This window comes from Puma concolor, chromosome C1 (genome assembly GCF_028749965.1).
Source record: "Puma concolor isolate L17-30 chromosome C1, mPumCon1.1.hap2, whole genome shotgun sequence".
NCBI classification, from domain to species: domain Eukaryota; kingdom Metazoa; phylum Chordata; class Mammalia; order Carnivora; family Felidae; genus Puma; species Puma concolor.
This window is the reverse complement of record NC_141674.1, coordinates 68,610,723-68,631,777: the sequence shown is the minus strand read 5'-3', so window position 1 is coordinate 68,631,777 and position 21,055 is coordinate 68,610,723. Positions and strand designations below refer to the sequence as shown.

Below are 21,055 nucleotides of genomic sequence, written 5' to 3'. Positions count from 1 at the left end.
ATTTGATGGAATGCGTGTTTATTATTTATCGATTATTACTACTCAAGCAGTTAGTATTTCTTTTGCTACCAGTAATCGCTTTCTCTCTCTGTTGGACATTCCAATTCCAGTCAAAACCATTTTGCAAGTAGAGAAACGGTGCGAAGTAGCAGTAAGCTACAATTTCTCGAAGCACTGAGATGGTAAAGCCAACTCACGGCCTGTTAATCACTACTTTCTCTTATGCTCACTTCAGTCTCTAACGGTCAGGCTTACTATATGTAGGCTCTGAATACTTAAAATTCATTCCCAATCAAGCAGTATGTAGATGGATGGATTTTCCATCAAGTGAGTCATACCCACAAGAGACAATCAAGCAGTGTCTCTGGCCTAAAGCCGACATAGTTTAATCAAGGGAATGGACTAAGAAATGACTGCCTATTAAAAAAGTATTATTTGGTGAATTTTAAAACAATAGAATTCCAAGATGGGCTGACTGTCATACATTTTGGAGGCTAGACGAGTTATTACTTGTTGCCTGAATATAAAGGATTTATAATTATATCACTCATATCCTTGATGGAAGTATGTTGCGAAGAATATGGCTCTTTTATGGTTTTGCATGTACAAATTACTAGTAAGAGAGCAAGAAACTAAGTTTTTGGAGACCAGTAATTTTTAGTTTTTCAGCAAACTCTAAGTTTGTTGTGAAATGGGGCAGGATTTTTTTTTTGTTTGTGAATACAGAGGCTTTGATCAGACTGCTAGAGTGAGGCTGCAAAACTTGACCTTAAAATAGTTGATGAAAAATGGACATACATCCCTTTTCCATGTGATCTTGCATCAAAATGACAGTCCTGGGATGCAGTTCAACCAGGTCTAATACTGAATTTAGCACCATGTTTTATGATGGGGGTCCAACATAACTATAAGGGTTCAATGATGAGTGACGAAGGAAAGTTTGCCAGATAGACTCATTCCAGGTTTCACACTGCCCTTGGTGAAGTCCACTTACAGATGGACATAATATCTTAGATTATAGTTGAAAAAGCTAAGGGAATAAAGTAGCACTTGAGGTTTTTTCTTGCCAATTCCTTCATCTCATGGTTAACTAATAGATATGAGATTAACACAGAAAAAATGGGCATCTCATTATGTAATTTTGTAAAAAAGGAATATTTTCATCTGTAATAAGGAAGCTCACTTTAGGGGTGCCTGGCTGGATCAGTCAGTGAGCATGTGACTCTTGATCTCAGGGTTGTGAGTTCAAGCCTCACACTGGGTGTGGGAGATTACTTACAAATAAAATCTTTAAAAGAAAAAAGAAGCTCATTTTTGTAGGATGAATTAATATTGGCTATCAGACTACGCTGCTATCTTTAAGAGATCAAAGGTAACTGAGTAATTGTTGACATTTGTAATAATGAGTATAGCTTTTGAACTGATAGCCAGACTCTTTTTAAAGAAAATTTTTTTAATGTTTATTTATTTTTTAGAGTGAGGGAGTGACAGAGCGAGAGCAGGGGAGGGGCAGAGAGAGAGGGAGACACAGTATCTGAAGCAGGCTCCAGGACCTGAGCTGGCAGCACAGAGCCCAATGCGGGGTTCGAACCCACGAGCTGTGAGATCATGACCTGAGCCGAAGTCGGACACTTAACCGACTGAGACACCCAGGCACCCCAAGACTCTTATTTTTTTAATAGGCATTTATATTTGAAAAATGCAAGTTCAAAAATTTTTCAATTATTTCTTGACAGTTTAGGCACATGGTTTAAAGATTCAATGCATGCCATATCAGATCATTTAGAACATTACAGGAATATAATTAATTTTTATATATGTCTTTTACATGCAGAACATATGTACTAACTTTGTGAACAAACCTAATGAGGACAGCATTAACCAAGTGTAGTCAAACGTACAAAATAAGCTATTTTTGCCAAACTTTGAGATTGCTTTATTTATCAGAATGGGACTTGCTGGTCACCTTTGAATACAACCTTTATTATCGTTGTTGAATAAAAACTTCTCTCTTCCTTGAAAAGAGTTACTCCTTGTGTCATTTCTTCAAACTTTGAAGTCGGTTTCTTGGGGAAATTTTCCGATATGAAAACAATAGGATCTAAAGAACTCAGATGTCTGAGCAACATTTAGTCCTGATGTGCTGGTGCTATCAATATTTAAAAATGCAAGGCCAGGACTTTAACAATCAATTTAGAATGAGTATTGTTTAAACCATAACTTAGGGGAAAATCTATGAGATTCAAGAAAAAATAAATTCCAAGTGATATGAAAGCAACATTTTAATCATCAAGATGCAAATGAAGAAGCTATAATTATGAGTATATACTGAGAAAAGAGTACATAATTCAATACGAAAAAAAGCTCAAGAATGAAAAGAAGCCAGCTTAGAGAAAAAGTGCATCCAGTGATATGTCATCTCGAGAAAAAAGGCAAAGTGAAATGAATTTAAGTAAAACAGAGGAGAATTCCGGTATCATCTTATATTATCCTTCACATCTAAGACAGACAAAATTATTTTGAAAAGTTTGGAGGGAACTCCGCAGGCTTAATAGTCTGTTATTGAAAGAGGTACATCTCTTCTCCGCGGTTCATGCTGGAACGACGATGATAAACTCTTCACTGAACCTTCTGTTTCAGAAGCAAGTGTAATCATCAGGGAAAGATTAACTTTTCTCCTTTCTCTGTTGCCCTGCATGATACAGGCTGAGGAGGCTTTTGAAGTCACAACTAATATTATCATTTCCCTAATTAAAACAACAACAACTCGGAAGAGTCTGAGTGCAATGGAGCTTTCACAGAGGCGAGCCTGGCCTCTTAATTGGAGCCTCATATTCCAGGATGGGGACATTAGACAGTAGGCAATCAATTGGGAAGGGCTGAGGATGTTTGAGCAAGAGAGTGAATTAACCAGAAATCCAATTTAAGTAGATGAAGTGTGTGTACTATAGATCAAAGCAAGGACAGAAAACAGATTTATTCAATAATTAACCCAACAAATAGTTTTAGCAGTATTTAACATTTAATGGTACTATTTGAATAATAACTTTCAATGTTAATAATATGGTATGTTAATACTGTGATAATATTTAATAATAGTAGCACTAAGCAAATAGTTCTTTCTGGTGTTATTAGGTACTGAGGATACAGACGTGAACTAGTTGGCCAAGGTCTCTGCTTTCACAGACGGAAGACAGGCATAAAATATCACATAATTGAGAGAGAAGTGGGGAGGGAGGGAGGGAGAGGAACATGTGTTTTGAGAGTGTCTAATTCTGGAAGAATGCTCTTGTTATGTTAAGCTGAGTCTAAGGCTATGAAGATTGGATAGTAGGCTATTGTTATAGTCCAGACAAGAAAGAGATTAATGAGAACCTAGACTAGGTGGGAGCAAGGGGAATTAAAAGGAAGAAAAAAGATGCAAGAGGTATTTCAGAGACAATCAATAGAAACAGGCAACTGCTGAGATGTGCAGTACAGGAGAGAGGAGAGACATAGATGAATTAGAAACTTGGAGCCTCACTGAAGAGATCGGGTTGCTATGAACAGATACACAGATGTCAAAAGGCCGAACTAGTCTGATGGGGTAATGATGGATTCGGGTGTGGTATATTGTGTTTTCTGTGTCAGAAAGTCTCATGGAGGTGACAGTACGTAGCTGGAACTGTAAGATTATAAATTAGGGGAGAAACTAAGAGAGAGTTGGGTGTCATTCTGATGGACAGTTAAAGCTGTGGGGTGGGGCCTCCATAGAACTGGGGGTTCTGGGAAATGATGCAATTGGGGGAAAGGAAAGAGGTAAGGTGAGTAGAAATAAGATCAGACAGTTAAAACACCGATTCCCACGCCATCAACACTGAGCACTTTACAGGGGTCAATTCACTTCATTTTCACAACAACCCCTAGAGAGCGGATTTTGTTATTAACGCTGTTTCATAAGTTAGGAAAGGGAGTTACAGAGAGGTTGCTGAGGCCACACAGCTCATAAGAGTTAGAGTTTTGGAGCCCCTGTCCTTAACACTGTGCTGGAGCTTCTTAGGTGGAATAAGTGATTTTGAAAAGAGGGTTGCTCTTTACTAGAACAGGTATCCTACAGATTAAATTTAAGTGATTAGGGGGCTCCTGGGTGGTTCAGTCGGTTGAGTGTCCGACTTCAGCTCAAGTCATGATCTCACGGTTCGTGAGTTCCAGCCCTGCGTCGGGCTCTGTGCTGATGGCTCAGAGCCTGGAGCCTGCTTCGGATTCTGTGTCTCCCTCTCTCTCCGCCCCTCCCCCACTTGTGCTCTGTCTCTCAAAAGTAAATAAATGTAAAAAAAAAATTAAAAAAAAATTTAAGTGGTTAGGTTACCAAAGTGTAGAGCTGAACCTGAGAGTTAAAGCAACATGCATGACAAACACGGGCAAAAGAGGGGGCTTTGGTATGAAACAAATGACTACGTGCAAAATAGTTCTGTTACACTTTTGACAGGTGCTGTGAGGACAAGTTCAGGCTTCTATGAAAGTCTATCCTAAGGGGTCCTAACCTATTTTGTGGGAGGTACAGGGGATTGCTATCATGGAAGTCTACCTTGAGAAAGTGACATTTAAACTGAGACATACATCATGGGTAGGAGAGGAAAGAGAAGGGCATTCCAGATGTGAGGGCCTTGAGACAGGGGAGTGTTTAGGATTTAAGGAGTAAAGAAATCTGGGGCAAAGATAAGGGAAAGGAGGCCCTGAGGATTCTGGACTTTATCCTAAGAGTTATGGGAAGCTATTGACGGATATTAAGCAGGAGAGTGACATATTAAGGCTCAGAGAATTTAAGTAAACTGCCTGAGATCATACAGCTGCTAATTGAGCCCAAAGGAAACCCAGATCATCCCAGCTCCGAGGTCCTCCTTCTCACAAAACTATATTACTGTCCAGGGCTGGACGGCAAAATGCTTAACAACCCACTCTCTGGGGGAAAAGCAATGATTTGCAGCATTTTTTGATATTAGTGGTGTAATTACCATCACAGATTTTAAGCTACTCATGTGTCCCAAGTTACCGGCAGAATTGGAAAGAGATGCTCCCTATCACACCAGGATATGATATTTTTAACATTCAGATGCAAGAAGCAGAAATACCCTCAAGAACGCAGAAAACAGTACAGTGTACTACAATAATTAGGAAGTGATGAGTTCCGTGTATTTATTGACTTTGTTTTTAGTATAATGTACTGAAATCAAAATTTATACAATTAATTTTTAATAGTGGCCTTCTGGGGGAACAGACAGTCTGCCAAATTCCTGAAGCTTTAATAATAGGATCTCCTGAGCAGGTACAAGCTGGCAGCTCCTCAAAGATCCACGTCTTGGGTGCAAATTTTTATTTTCTTATTTCTGTTTTGGGAGATGGCTCCTGGAATCTTAGAAAAAATGTCACTCATGTCTTTGCATTTATCTCATTGTGTGGATCATGGAGCATATTCAATGAGAAGAAGACATTTTTGTCTCCAAAAAAGAGTAGAAGAAGGGCACTGAGGGGAGGCAGAACTGTGCAATGTCCTCCGTGAGGACACCAGGTGACTAAGAGCAAACATTTCTGGCTGACTTCTCACTTTCACTCTCCAACAGCCAGGAGAGAAAGCCTCTGGTTTCAGATACAAATTTATAACTGTTGCATTGAAGCTAAACTTACATTCTCTGTATCCATTATCATTCAGTCCTATTATTGTCATGCAACCTCCTCTTTAGGAGAACCACTGGACCCTAAAATAAAATGTTCAGAAACATGCAAATGAAAATGGTTTAAACTCTCAGACTTTGGCAGTGTTACTTGAGTTGCTGTGGCCTCAGAAGGGACAATCATAATATTTTTCTGGCTGTCTTGTCTTGATTTATAATTTGAATCTCCATAAATGATAATAGAGAGGGCAATTATCAAAGAAATGGAAAGGGCAATTATCATTAAATTGAAAACACATCACACATCCAACAGGATGAATGACTGAGCTAAAAACAGATTTTGTGGATCTTGCAACTGTTCCAAAAGAACTTAATGGAAGCAACTTCATCTCTCCACCTCCTCCAATTAACCAGATGACTTTGGATATATTTTCCTTTTTTTTTCCCCTTGGATGATAACACAAGGCCTGTTAAACTAATCTGCCTGAATACTGACACTACTTAGGAGATGTAAATTTATGAGAATAAACCAGTTGCTGTTTGCCTAGTGTGAAAAAAAGCTTTCCTTTTTTTTTTTTGTAAAAACAGTAGAGAAAAATTAGTTCCCTTGTTTGTACATTTGTGTGAGGATACCCATCTCATCTGCTCTGAACTCGCAATGAATCTTTTTCAGTGAGGCAGCATGGTGCTGTGTTCATGAGGTTAAATAATAGACGAGACACTGAAATTTCCCTAAAGGGCTTTTGTCTTGGTTGGATAAATTGGACAGGGTGTAATCCAAAGTATAGGTTATTAGTTATCGTTACTATAAATATGGAAGTAAGAGGTAAATGTTTATGAATGCCCTTTATGGAAAATTCTTACCATTTGGATTTACTGTTTTAAAGAGTAGAATTCTAGGCATTCTCTGGAAGGGGTGAAATGTGGAAGGAGATAAAAACAAAATACAAAAATTGCCTTCGTCGGCACATCTGTAGAGTAAAAATTGTGGTGGTATGAATGTCAATATTTGCCTATATGAAGCCTTATATAATCGGATCCAATCAGATCTTGATAGAGAATAACTAGGGTTCCCCCTTTTGTATTAAGTTCTGGCATACTTATCTTTGTAATATATGGGTCATGAAGAAACCAAATATGGAACGATGGAAACGCGAGGATGAATTTAATTTATGTTTCTTTCATCTGGGTTTCTACTTTCCCTGTATTGGTGTTTGACAGAACCATTGGTCCTTGACCTGCCATTGGTTAATGCTTAACCACCATCAGGTATATTTCCTTGAGAACAAAGAACCATAAGATGATACCAGCCCATGTGGCTATACTCTTAGTTACAGAGCTCAGACATTACGGTAATAGATGAAAACGAATATATAGTTCTAAATAAAGATGGAAAGAAAACTAAACTAAAACCTGTTATTTGTCAGATACGTTAAATACATGTTATTTTAACGTTGCCACTCTCTGGTTGCACCAAACCTGTCAGTGAGTCCTGTATTTGTACATCCCTCCCCTGCCCAAACAAAAAGAAATCGATTAAATTTTACTGTGCTATCCTGTGACATTTGTAAGTACCTTCCCCTTCACGTTGGAGGACCTCGCTGTGCCTGCTATGTGCACGCTCTGATGTCTTGTTGTGTTGCTTGGAGAACAGAATATATGCTGTCCTGTCTAGCTGCCAGCCATATACAACATCAGTGCTGAATATTTTCCTTTTAAATACGTATGATTCTCTGCCAAGTCTTTTTTTTTTCTAGCTTCTACCTTTCACATATTCTAGAGCAGTTTGTGCAATGTTAGAAATATTTGAGAGCTCTCCCAAAACAATAAAACAGAAAAAAATGTGTCCAGTTTACTCACTATGAGTTTACGTAAAAATGTGTGTATATCCATAAACTGCCCATCTTGAGTTGATTTCGTGTGTGTGTGTGTGTGTGTGTGTGTGTGTGTGTTGAGGAAAGAAAATTGTTACATTCATCAGTTTATCTTGGTCAGTACGTTTATTTTTAAATACTAAGTACACTAAAAAACAGGAAGTGGTTTCCTTTTCGAAAATACCCCAAAGTTCTCAGCACTTTGAATTTGTTGAACTCTAAACCCACCCCATCTGTTGATAACGTAATCGACTTTTGGACATTCTCACGAAGGGTCTGGGGTGGGGAATCCCCCTTGAATTCTAGGAAGTTGTTCTTTGGACATGATATTTACTTCCCTTGAGGTCACAATTTTTCTTGATAAATGTAAATATTTAAATATTTATTTGTAACATGGTTGTTAAACTTATTCAATATCCTGTTTCAATTCCTGTGTCAAATCCTGGTGGAGTAGAAAGGTCAATTTATGGATCCATATGGTCACAGAGTAAATACTGAATTAGTAAGAAGTGAACTTAATATTATTTTAATATTTTAAAATGTGTCCATAACGTAAGAGGAGTTTTTGAAACAAAGAAATTGAAAAGCCATCCACTCTAAGGTAGAGTATATTAATAGTCATATCGATAGCTTCTTTATCATTAATATGTTTGGGAATTGGTACATGTTTATCAACTGCGTCCAGACCTTTTGTTGAAATCTTTTGTGGACTGAATTTAATTGTCATAGGAACCCCATGAGGTATGCCTTGTTGCCTGACTTCACAGATTTTGCAACTCAGAGAAGTTTAAAAAAAAAACTTTTCGTGTCAGTAAGCAAGCAAACAGCAAAGCAGGGCCTTAAACCCGGACCTGCCAGATTCTAAGGCCTGTGAATAGCAAAAGGCAGTTTTCAAATTGTGCCTAATGTCAACTATTCTGAAGGTAAAGTAGGACTTGTTCATATAGTTGTGCTTCTTAAGACAGTTACAGTTAAAAGCTTCTCCAGATAACAGATGATATCCTAATTTTTAAAACATGTAAATAAATCAGAATGTCAGTTCTTTCTGGGTCTCTCTGCTCACACTATTCCCCCAACCCCAATCACAGTCCCATTTTCCACAGCCAAACATCCAAGTTCTATATTCACTAGGGGTTCATTCACTTATTCAGTCAACAAATATTCGTGGTACTCTCATTATATACCAGACATTTTTCCAAGCCCTGAAGAAAAAAAAAAAAAGTCCCTATGGTTGTAAAGTTTATATTTTGGATAGGAGAGAGAAAATAAACACATGTGTACGTATACAGAAACATAATGACAAGTAAGTTCAAATGGCAATAAATGCAAAGAAGAAGAATAAAAGGAACTTAGAGCATAATAAAAACTAGGTCAGGACCTAGAACATGATAAAAACCGACTTTTATTGAAAATATGTTACAAGTGTCAGACACTGGTCTAGGCACATTACACAGGTCAATTATTTAATCCTTACAAAACTCTATGTGGTGGATATTTTATCTGCAGTGGATTGAAGATGGAGGCAAATTATCAACTACTCCTCAAACTGAGAGGCAGGGTTTAAGTTCTCTCCCTTTGAATCTGAGCTGACTTGCTCAGTGCCTTGCTTGATGAATAAAATGAGGCAGAAGAGACCACGGACTAGGTCTGGACTTCTGCCTTGCTCCTTTGAAGCCTCGAGCTGCCATGGAAGAAGTCAGACTAGGGCCTCCATGCTGTGAGAAAGCCTGAGGGGTCAGGTGTAAAGTGATCCTCAAGGGAACCAGCCTACAATGTGAACGAAGCATGTTGGATGGCCAGCCCCATTGAGGCTACTATTCAGCTGGGACCCGACCCCACCAGAATGACAAACCCCAAATGGGAACCACCCAATGGGGCCTAGTCATTCACAGAAAAGTGAAAGATAATAATAAATAGTTGGTTTAAACCATTAAGTTTTGGGATATTTTGTTATACAGCAATGAATAATTGGAACAATTATAATCTTCCTTTTATACAGGAGAAAAGCAGGGGAAAGAAAGGCTGAGTGATTTGCTTGCCAAATGGTAGAATCTGGATTCAAACCCTTTCAGGCTTACCCCGGGCACCGCTCTACCCCTGGAGGGAAATCAGCATTCTCAGCGTGCCCCTGACTCAGGTCGGTAGTTACCATCTAGTTTACATTTCATTTTCGCCATTGAATCACAATGGTTAAGACTCAGAGCACACTGCCATTGGAATATGATTGCTCTGGACAGCCGCTGGGGTGCTTTTGCAAAGAGACCTTGTGGTGTCCTTGACCCGGAAGTATTATGTGGTCCAAGACCTTTTGTGGATTGGAATCTTAAGAAAAATAAGGAGAATATGGAGGAGATTGACCTGTGCTAATCTATAATCCTTTCATTGTGTTGTAAAATTATGGGAATTATTCGAGTGAAATAGGAAATTGCATGGCATTTTGATTAAAGAAAAGGAGCATGAAGTAATTTTGTTAAAATAAAGGGCAAATAATTGTCACCAAATCAGGTGTCTTGGCATACAAATATGTTACATCCCTTGTCTAATACACAGAACTGATATTTGGATGGAAAAGAAGTTACCGGATGTCTGTAGCATGATAGCATTAACCGGCGAGTGTCTGAGCCAGATGTTCCTTCCTCAGCAAGGAAGGACAGATAAAAAAGTACAATGTTTCCAAGCAAGCCTACTGTACATATTTCCAAAGATGTTTTTCCTTAGAGCATTTACAGTTTAGTTTAGCTGTTTCCATTCTGAAGACTTTGAATACACAACAATAGAACAGCTCATGATAGCTCAAAGGAAAGAACTTCTTAGGTGCTGCACATTTACCTCGAGCCTTCCAGGGGAAACTCCTGGTGCTCTTGATACTTTCCTGTCAGACTATTATACAATCCAGTGCCTTTTCCAAGCAGGAAATATGATGTTCCAAAGACAACTTGACCTCCTGTTTGAAAATGGTGGGGGTGGGGGTGCGTGAGGTGGGGAGGCAAACCAGGCATAGTCTAAGTATACTTAATTCACAGACCCACTCACAAATACAAACAAGTTAATTTTGTTAAGAACACAAGATAACGTTTCACTCAAGACAAAATCCCAATCATTTATTCTCCTCTGGAGTACTTCTCATGCATCCTTGAGTTTTTAAAAGTTCAAGTGTTGCATAAAAAATCAACATAATTACAGAAAGCAGTCCTTAAACAAGAATATCCTGTTTTGTTTCCTGCATACTCACTGGGGTGGCGCATCTGAATCCTTGACAACATCCAACTCCAAGAAGAAAACATCAAGACTGCTTGCTGATCTTGGTTTTTACATAGAGCTCCTCAGCAGTAGGGCTATTGGCCCCAATGTGTAAGCCGACAATCACCCTATTGTTTACTTTCCAGTCAGAAAAGCTATGCTGCTTTTCTTCACTCTGTATGGTCTCTATAATCCTAACAGTCATGTTCACTCAGCAGTAAGCCCGAATATATGTTTCCCAGAGGAGTTTCAAATACATGAGATAGATTAGCATCTCTGTGGCTTGATGCAATCTGTGACAGATTCGACAGTAATAAACATTTTAAAGTGTGGTCAGTACTAAATTATTTGCCGAAGAACAATTTTGTTCCTGAGGTAGAAAAAAATTAGCAATAACTTTCGGGGCAGTAAATACATTGGCCGAGGGATAATACAACACCCTCAACCTCTTGCCCTCTCGGCATTTCATTCTGTGCAAAGGGAGGAAAAAAAGCCCAATTGTGTGCTGATGAATTAGAAAACTTCATGAACATTCAAGAAAGACACATGCCACTACAAATTAACCATTGGCAGGGCAAGGTATTCATCCTTTCTGTCAGATTCTGTGGGAAGTATGCCTTATTAGCATGGAAACCCAAAGAAGTAATAGATCAGCCCATGTTCACTTATCCTGCACAAAGAAGAGGTGATCTCAGTTCTGGAAAAATAAATAGCGTGGATCTTTCTACCCCCATTTCAATCCTAAAATTGAAAATCACTAAATGAAATCCCACTTCCCTTCAGCTTCCAGTGTGTGTCCGTGCTTACAATGGAACTCGGTTTTGCATTTTAAATCAGTTCCATCATAACCCTGAAAGTGATCACAGGGCTGCTAAGTCTCTGTCTCCCGCTTCCACCCCCACCGCCCTTTGCGACTTTGAATTTGAATGGGACCAGAAGATTCTCCGGGGGTCATGTTTGTGGCCCCTGAGAAGCAGTCTCTGTACTGCTTTCAGCTGATTTCCTGGCATGTTTCGTGGGGATTTGTGGTGAGTGGCAGCTGTGGAATCACTTTTCATTCTGTCAGGTTGTGGTTAGGCTTAGCGGGGTTTCTTTGTTATACTGGCCACTACTAGTCATTTCCCTTGAAAATATCTGGTTTTCTCTTTTCCCCTTAAAGAAAGAAGAGGGGGCGGAAAAGCGGTTCCAAACTCTCCACCTTACCCCCAAAACACAAACACAAAACAAACATGGGTATCATGAGAGAATCGGGCATAAATGTTACTACTGCTTTTTCATGTTAAAAACAAACTAAAATAAACCAAACATACACATTGTGAATTTTTGAATGTTTCTCTTTCTTTCAGAATAAGCCTGGAAAATAAGAAGTAAGTACGAATATTAGTTGAATACAACAAACACTAAGGAGCCCGTTAAGATGGAGTTTTCCATGGACACGGCGTGGGGGGGGGGGGGGGGGGAGGAGGGGAAGGGAGGGGAGGATTTGGCGCTTTAAGTCCATGTCGTCTTAAGCCAGAGCTTAACAGAGTTTTGTATTTCATGAATCAGTTTGGGGGAAGGCAAGAAAAAGAGAATAACATAAGGTTGCCAACATTTTATATTGCCAAGTTAGGCTATTAAAAACAAAAGAAAACAAAACAACAATGCCCAAGCAACATTGAAATCTTACATCACCTCTTTAAAGAAAGGACATGTTAACATCAGTGGGGGGTGGGAGGAAGGAGGAAAGCCATCATCGTAGAATAAATACGAGGCCGCCTTGACAAGAATGAAGCCTTGGCAGCTTTTACACCAACATGCCACAAAAGCCTTCAGAAACAGCCAGTTTTTGAAACATGCCAAGCCCCTTCCCACCTTCTTGCCTTCGCACCAGCCTTTCCTCTGCCTGGAAATCTATTCCCTGGGACATTGACAGAGCTCTCCACTCAAATGGAACCACAAGAGGAGGGCTTCTCTAACCACACTGTTTAAAGCCCCTCTCCCCAGACCCCGCGCAGACAAGCCCTCCTCCCGACTTCCATTCCTCTCTGTTTCATCGCTTTGCTTTCATTTTTGTCTAGCATTTGTCACTACCTGGCCATATACTGGTTGCCTATTATCGATCTCTCCCGTTAACAATATAAAATACCCCAGGTCATAGGCTTCAAATCATTTGTTCACCTCTTTTTCTCCACTTCCCAAAACATTGCCTGGCACCTGTGAGGCACTCAGTAGTTATTTGTCCCATTTATATGTGGGTATAATTTCACAGTTCTTATATTTCTCATATGAGAAAACATGTCTGCAGTGCTTGCATCAGTTGGTGTGTGGAAACCGTTGTTTCAAGAAAGAGATCGAAGGGTGCTTTAGGCATAGACTAGGGCGCAGCTGAAGAAGTACACATTTGGTGAATGCATTCTTTACTGCAAATGATTTGAAAAGCAGGAGTGAGGGCTGTTCTTAGGACAGGTGACAAACTGATGGTAGGCTGAGACCATGTTCTGCTACTGATTTAGGGATAAGGAATATTCTTTAAGCAGATTTAGGCTGTATCTATACCCTCTTCTTCCCTAAATTATATTGTTTAGTCATGGCTCCTGAGCACCTCTTGGATTATGCATGCAATTTTTTTTTAAACAAGAGAATGTTTACCAACAACCAGAGACTATTAGAGTGTAAATATCTGTGGGATTTAAAAAAAAAAAAAAAAGAAGAAGCAACAGTAGCATCCAGGTGACAGTGCATTTAGCTGTTATCTCTCACCATTATTCACCATGAAGTAGTGGAACCTGGAAGTCAGGTTCAGGGACAGGCCTTACTACCAAGAATAGTGGGTCATTGTAGAAAAGCTGCTTTTGGAATGCATTATGGAGAATTCACAAATATAGATAGGAGGCTTCAAAAGTGTATTTTCTAAGTTTCCGTGCCTTCTGGGATCCTGGGTAGGTGGCTCAGATTTTTTTTTTTTGAAAAATATCACTTAAGGGCATGTGGGGCTCATTTTGGCATGCAGATTCCCCCCCACACCCCGAAAAATAGATAACGAGTCCAAATGCACCTAATGCAAGTTTTGCACAGATTCTTTTTTTTTTTTTTTTTTTTTTTTTTTAATTTGTACATAATATCTGCTCTTGGTGCCACACTCCTGAGTAGCAGTAACAGGTAGTAACATGATGATATACAAGTAAGTGGGATCCGGCAATTGGTGAAAGAGATGAGAGTGTAGAGTACATAACGTGAGTGTGTGTGTGCATGTGTGTTGGTGTTGTGTAGAGATGTGATAGCGTTAACATATATTGCTTATTATAATAATGATGGGATTAATGGAAAGTGGAAACGTGTTGATCTTTTGGAGTTCCCTTCATTCTCTGTGTCTTTCTCTCTTTCTTCTATGTTATGGAATGGGATGGAGCAGGGGATTTAGAAAGCCTCTGTTGATTAATCCATCATATTCTGACAACTGAATTCCCAGAAACAGAGTATTAGACTTTCGCATAAAGTGACGTTTTGACTGGAATCTTTCAAGTTCAAGCCTATGAAGTCCTCAGAGGAATTCTGCCCCATAGTGGGGCCTCAAATAATGGTAGCTTCTAGTGTTGTTATTAATTGCCCCCATTAAGAAGCCAAGGATTTGAATGTCTCACCAGCCAATACCACCTCAACCGCTGTGTCAGAGAATGTCTTGTAAGAAGCAAAGACTGAAGATAATTGGACTTTTACACTGAAGGATAAGAATAAAAACATTAAACGGTTTTTTTTAAAAAATCAGGAAAGCAAGATTGGGGCCATCACCTGGCCAGTGAACTTATTTTAGGATTATATATCTCAAAGATTAAAAATAAAACCAGAACTTTGCTTCGCCGATATTTGAAATAAAAATGTTCATTTACTTTTCAAAACTGCCCCGGCACCACGAGAGAGGCAATTATTTTTGGTAAAAGTGGATTGTGGACAGAGTAGCTGGTGAAAATGCTCTTAAGTGTTCACGGAGGACGAAAACCTTCCTGGCACTAAGAAGTCTCAGTTGGTTTTTCAGCTGCACTGTGGTTTATTGTGTGCTTTAAATCAACTCTAAGACTACACTACATACCATTGTGTCTGTTAGAAAATCATTATGGGGCAATTAAAAGCAGTGTTGTTTCACAGATGAACATGGAATTTTCCTCTGTGTCTGACTGCTGGGCACTTTCTTCATGCCTCTTGCGATTATCTATATTTGTGATGGTCAAGAGATACAGCTGTCGGGAAAACGCTCAACAGATGGCAGTTGCGAGTGATGCTTCATCGCTTCTTGGATGCTCTCTGACACCCAAGCTTGGGCTTTCCGTAAATGCTGGTGTGAAACTGACTCCTTTTAAGCAACATGGGTCTGGACTGCTCAGTGACAAAATTCATCTTCTCCAAAAATGAAAAGAAATTGAGGTGTCCTCATGAAATGAAATGTGCACTAGCATCCTAAAATGTACTATCCTTGGAAACTTTGTAACCAGTACAGATAAGAGCGAGTAACTATACAGAGAGCCGGATACATTGGTAGATAGATATAGATCACTTTTCTTTCAGGAGGAGAGGGAGGCGAGATCAATCAGTTCTTTCATTTTTGGAAAGCTCTTTAAAGATTGACTTTCTATTTTTTTAGAAAGAGCAATTTAACCTTGGCTTCCGTAATGACATGACTTGTTGAATGACTTAATCTCTGATGAAATTAGTCTACGTGGTTTAAGAATTAATTAAGTGGTTTCTTTTTACATTTCAGGTAGCATTTTGTCATGAAATACTTACGCTTCTGTCTTCGTTATTCATACAGCACGTATATGTGCATAGCATTATTACGGGGATGAGAAAATAAGAGAAAGTTGATTGACAAAATTTCGAAACACTGCACTGAACAATTCTTGTAGTTGTGCTAGATTATTCAGTATCCAGAATCTGAGTTACGAATTCCATTATAAATTGTGACTCACTCGTGTGCCTTGCTCTCAGGTACACAAACCCTTACGGGTTCCAGGGCCTCATTTCTGCCCAGTGAACATTCTGGGTTGTCTGGATGGATATATTTTAACACAATGACAAGACAGTATTGAGTAATAAGTATATGTCCTGCTTCTGTCCTCTAGATGATGTCCTGGACATGCCTGCCTCCCCCTCAATCCCTCTCCAATGCTGCTAAATAATACTCGGTTATCTTGAGTTTGACCTGAATATGGGTGTAGGCCAAAAGCATCTTAAAGGCAGCTAACATGAGGATAACCAGGTCCCATAGGGTTAAGTTTAATTTTGTCAAAATTGTTGTCTTTTCTTTTTCGTGTTAGCAAAATCATGTCTAGCAGTTCATGAAGATTTCTATTTCTTCGAAAACATGACACTGTGACATTAGTGACATTTTCTGTTTGTCTATTTATGTCCCAGAAGAGGTAGCCAGCCACATGCCATGTGTGTTTTCCGTTAATATATTTGCAAGTTGGTCTCACCGGTTGGTCTCTGAAAGATTTCCAGTGGATAAAACATGTGGCATGAGAAGCTATAAAAAGGAGTCTTTTTAGTAAATGCACAGCAGAGTAGGGAATGGGCAGAAACTGTAGGAAACGTGGTAAACTACCTAGTAAAGTTTTGAGACACATTACATATGCTTTGGAACAAAAAACACATTTCACTTATTCTAAGAGTTTAATATGTGCCAGGTATTATGACAAGCACTTATTCCATTATTTTATTTTCACACATGCGTGAGGTTGGCATTATTATTGCCGCTATTCTGACAAGAAAATGGTGACAAACAGCTGATAAATATTTTCCTAAGGTCACACAATAAGATGACCTTCCAGGCCTTATAATTTGTTACAAGAGTATGATTGTTTCTTTCCTAAACAAAATGTGACATTGTGCATATAAGGTATTCCATGATATTTTTACCAGAGGTAGGTGCTCATTAATACAGCAATGAAAAGATAGATTTTTTATGATGAAATACACCTTTCTAATGTATAAAATAATACAGTTCCTACAAAAAAAAAAGAAGTTTGATGGATATAAAAATGTGTATCCTTTTAAAGTTTCAGGTATTTTAAAAATAAGTAGGGTGTTAGTGAACAATTTTTTCCTCAACATTTCATTTGTTTTATAACTGGTATAAAAATAATTTTATGACATCTTTTTATCGAAATGAAAAGAAAATTCTTCCTTTCATCTGTTGAGTGAAATGAGTCTGTACGTGTAACTACTAAGGGCATTTTAGAGACCCTCTTTCTACCTTCTATAGAAAGTAATATGTTTCCAGCAGAGATGAGTGTGGCAACGACAGGACAGGATACTTTTGCCAAATAAGCATATCGTAAAACTGATTGGCAGACTGTATATTCAGGGGAGGTGAGAAGAATATGTAGCTGAGGATGCTCTGTGGTTACCTCCAGTATCTTGCCACGACACTGGCATCTGGTCTGACACTGGAGTGATAGCCCCAACATTTATGCGGAGAAGACAAACCCATGGTGGAGCAAAGCGCCATGAAAGCACATGCAGCATAAAGATAAAGAAAGACCATTGTCTTGTGACACGGCTTGTAGTAGTGAGTGTCCTGCTAGGAAGCTGAGCCATGCAGGGATTGGGATGTTACAGCTATAATTGCCATTGGAGATTATTCTGCCGCCGAATTCAGGTGGGTGAGAAGGGTCTAATTTTTTAACAGTCCCGAAACCTTACTTTATGGCATCCATTATTGTACAGTGTTAGTTTCGAATGAGTATCTCTGGTTGTGATGTTCACATCCCCATAAGTAAAAAGAGGATCAATAGTAAAAGGAAACCAGCAAATTGTAGGCTTTGCAGTAAATCTAAGGTATTAGGTGGACATAATTTAAACAGTTGTTTTTCTTTTCCTGGAGAATAAACACATAAGAGGAGAAGAAAATGAGGCTCTAAAGGGATTATGCATTCCTAAATATTTTATAGCTGTGTGAAATGCAATGTTGTGCTTCAGCTCCATGGCTGAATATTTGCTCATGATCATTTCCTCGCCAACTGAAAACCCAAAAGATGCCATTTGCGGTTTTTTGTGTGGTTTCAGCCTTGGCCTTCTGTCAGTGTTCCACTGTGTGATTGTGAAGAGCGACTTTTCACGTAAGAAGGCAGAGGCTGGTGATTGAAGCAGGGACCGCACCACAGTGCTTTTACTCAGCTGATATTTAATGATTTACCATTTAATGTAGTTCATCTTCCATAACCCTGAGTTCAAACAGAAGCAGCTGCTATTAGGGATGCAATAATATTGAACTTCCCAACAACAACCTAGGAGAGCTTCTTCTGTAGTTTTAGCTACTGGACCCATCTGGCCTCCACTAAGCACGACAACTGAAGGAGAATAATAGTTTATTTCCTGTCAGTGGAGTCCTGGACAGAAAGTATAATTATGCCGGATAAAGATTCTCAAATGAAAACTCCTTGTGTTCACATCGCTGCAACGTTGGAGGACAAAACAATGCACTTTATTTCATGATCAAAAGAACACTGAGAAAACTCAGAAAACACATGGAAAATCATGCTGAGCTGAAATCAGTTAAAAGGGAGGAGGGTGTCACCTGTTTCAAACCTGGAAGATAAACTCAATTTTCTTATAATTTTGATTTGCTTTTATCAGTGTGGGAACTTTTTGGTAAGGTATTTGAAAAGACTTCCTTCCTCTGATTTTAGAAGGTATCTAGATAAATATAGAGTTATAGACATTTAGATATGTAGTTCATCTTCCATAACCCTGAGTTCAAACAGAAGCAGCTGCTATTAGGGATGCAATAATATTGAACTTCCCAACAATAACCTAGGAGAGCTTCTTCTGTAGTTTTAGCTACTGGACCCATCTGGCCTCTACTAAGGCGGATGGATTGTTGATAGATGACAGATAGATAAATACAAACAAACAAAAAAAGCCTTCATAAACACTAAAGTGTAAGAGATAGACATCTAATGATATTGAAGTCTTCTGGAGGAAGGATAATACTCAATATGTTGATGAGAATTATGGTACTAATGTTTTCAAATAGAGTGCTTTAAATACATTTTTCCTATCCAAAGCATTATCTAATTTAATAATCTGTTTTCACTTTGGCATTATTGGTAAGTGATTATAAGAAGTAGATTATAGGCTAGTTTGCTCCCCCCCTCTTTTTTTTTTTTTTTTTTTGCCTTTCTGTTTTTCTTTCCTTGTTTTTATATAATTCTGCATCTGTAAATTAGGATTTACAAGAAAAGAAAAAACTCTGAGCTTTCGTTACAATTACAAGCCTACCAGACAAAAGCTGTCGCCTACTTATGACTATATCTAATTTCTTGACTGCTTATGGTAGACCTAGAATACTTATCCTTTTCCAATAACACATTTCTAAAAGACAGTGAAGGTAGGTCAACCTTCACCATGAGATATTTTCACTGTGAGAAACATACTTTAGTGGTGTCCTCTCCGATGGGGTAAGATGAACTAAAACCACCGGATGGATCCCCTCTACCTCATGGCAACATTTTTCATTCATAAAGGAAGTCAGGCCTCTCCTCAAGGGATTTTCCTACTTTAAGATTTTTTTAAAACGTTGCCTATGATTCAAAAGGCATTTGTATTTACCTCTATGCATCATTTGAAAATACTGTCCTACAGATATTTATGTATTTTCTAAAGTTTGATGATGCTTAGTATTTTGGAATTTTCATTCAGCTAGTAATAGATAATTTGCATAGCATTTACAATTATGCAGTTATGACATTTAAAAAGATAAAGAAAACTTTCTGTACGAGGTTGCCGAAAAGGAAACAGTCAAAAGTGTAAATGTGTTCTACTTTACATTTTATCGCTGTAAAGTTGTTGATAAAAAGTTCCTTTGTCCATTTTTTTTAAGTTTATTTATTTATTTTGGGAGAGAGACAGAGTGAGCGGGGGAGGGGCAAAGAAAGAGACAGAATCCCAAGCAGCCTCCGTGCACAGAGCCTGGTGTGGGGCTTGAACTCAAAACCATCAGATCCTGACCTGAGCTGAAACCAAGAGTCAGACACTTAACTGACTGAGCCACCCAGGTGCCCCTCCTTTGTCCATTTTGAGGCTGAGTTCCATTGCGTGGTCTGTCACTGGTCCACAGCACATTGGATTCCTGGATTCTCAGCCTTGCTATTATTTGTGGAGAAAACCTTTCAATTGTTTTTTATTTGTAGCTTCTAACAGAACCCCATGTGGGGAAATGGTTACATTAGTGTAGGTAATTGAGCCAAAATTATCATGATTTCATTTAAAAAGGAAAGATCAAAGTCTACATTCTATTTTAACTTGGAACTGTTTAGGTAAGTTGCCACAGATTGCCACAGATTGAAAAACAGGTATAACATCAACTTCAACAAGTTAGAAAGTTTGATTTGGAATCCTATCCAAATTCATTTTTTCAGCTTGAATACAGACAGGTATTTTATGAGATTTTTATTTCCCTATTTGCTCAATTCCAAGATTTATAGGAATTCTAATTGGAACCATGGCAGAAATGCCACCACAAAAACAGTGGGGGGTTTTCCCCACAAAATTTTATTATAATTGTTTCCAGGCCCAAGGGCATATTATCATGTGGAAATATACATTTTAAAGCAGCGTTTCAAATTTATTTAGTCTTTTAAATTTTCAAAATAAAAATCCATTTTTTATTTCATTTTGGAGGGGGAGCTATTATGGTTCATTTTATTTTGATTAGCCCTAACGTCTTTGTTGGACAGGTAGGTGTTGGGCACTATGTTTTCACAAATAGCTAGAATAGATTTCGGTCTTTAGTGAGCTGGATTATTCAACTGAATGTGCTTAGAGCATTTAAAGAAACTGAACATTTGAAAATGGTCTATGACCTGTTTCCAAGTGAGCCTCCTAAAAAAGATTTTTTTTTAAAGGGAAGGAAAAATAAAAGTAAATATGGTACTGTTATGCAAAGCAAGTGTGTAAATGGTGCCACATTTGACTGGAGGTTGTCCTTAGGGCTAATAGCAACTGAAATCTCCTAAGGCAGCTTGGGGATTATTGATTTATCTAAAAAGAAAGTCGCAAGGAAGACAAACAAAAGAACAGACTCTGAACTGTAGGGAACAAACTGATAGTTACTGGAGGTGAGGTGTGTGGGGGGATGAGTGAAATAGGCGATGGGGATTAAGGAGTGCACTTGTCCTGATGAGCCCTGAGTGATGTACAGAATTAGTGAATCACTATTGTACACGTGAAATTAATACAACGCTGTAAGTTAATTAAATTTAAATGAAAAAACTAAAAATGTCACCAGATCATGCAATGGCAATATTCAAATTA

The 21,055-nt window shown here is 38.6% G+C and overlaps 1 protein-coding gene across 1 annotated transcript in view; it reads right to left on the bottom strand.

Moving 5' to 3' along the window:
- The window catches only part of ADGRL2 (adhesion G protein-coupled receptor L2), a 631,707-nt gene that overhangs the window by 505,181 nt on the left and 105,471 nt on the right, over positions 1-21,055 (bottom strand). The gene's annotated exons all lie outside the window — the stretch shown is intronic.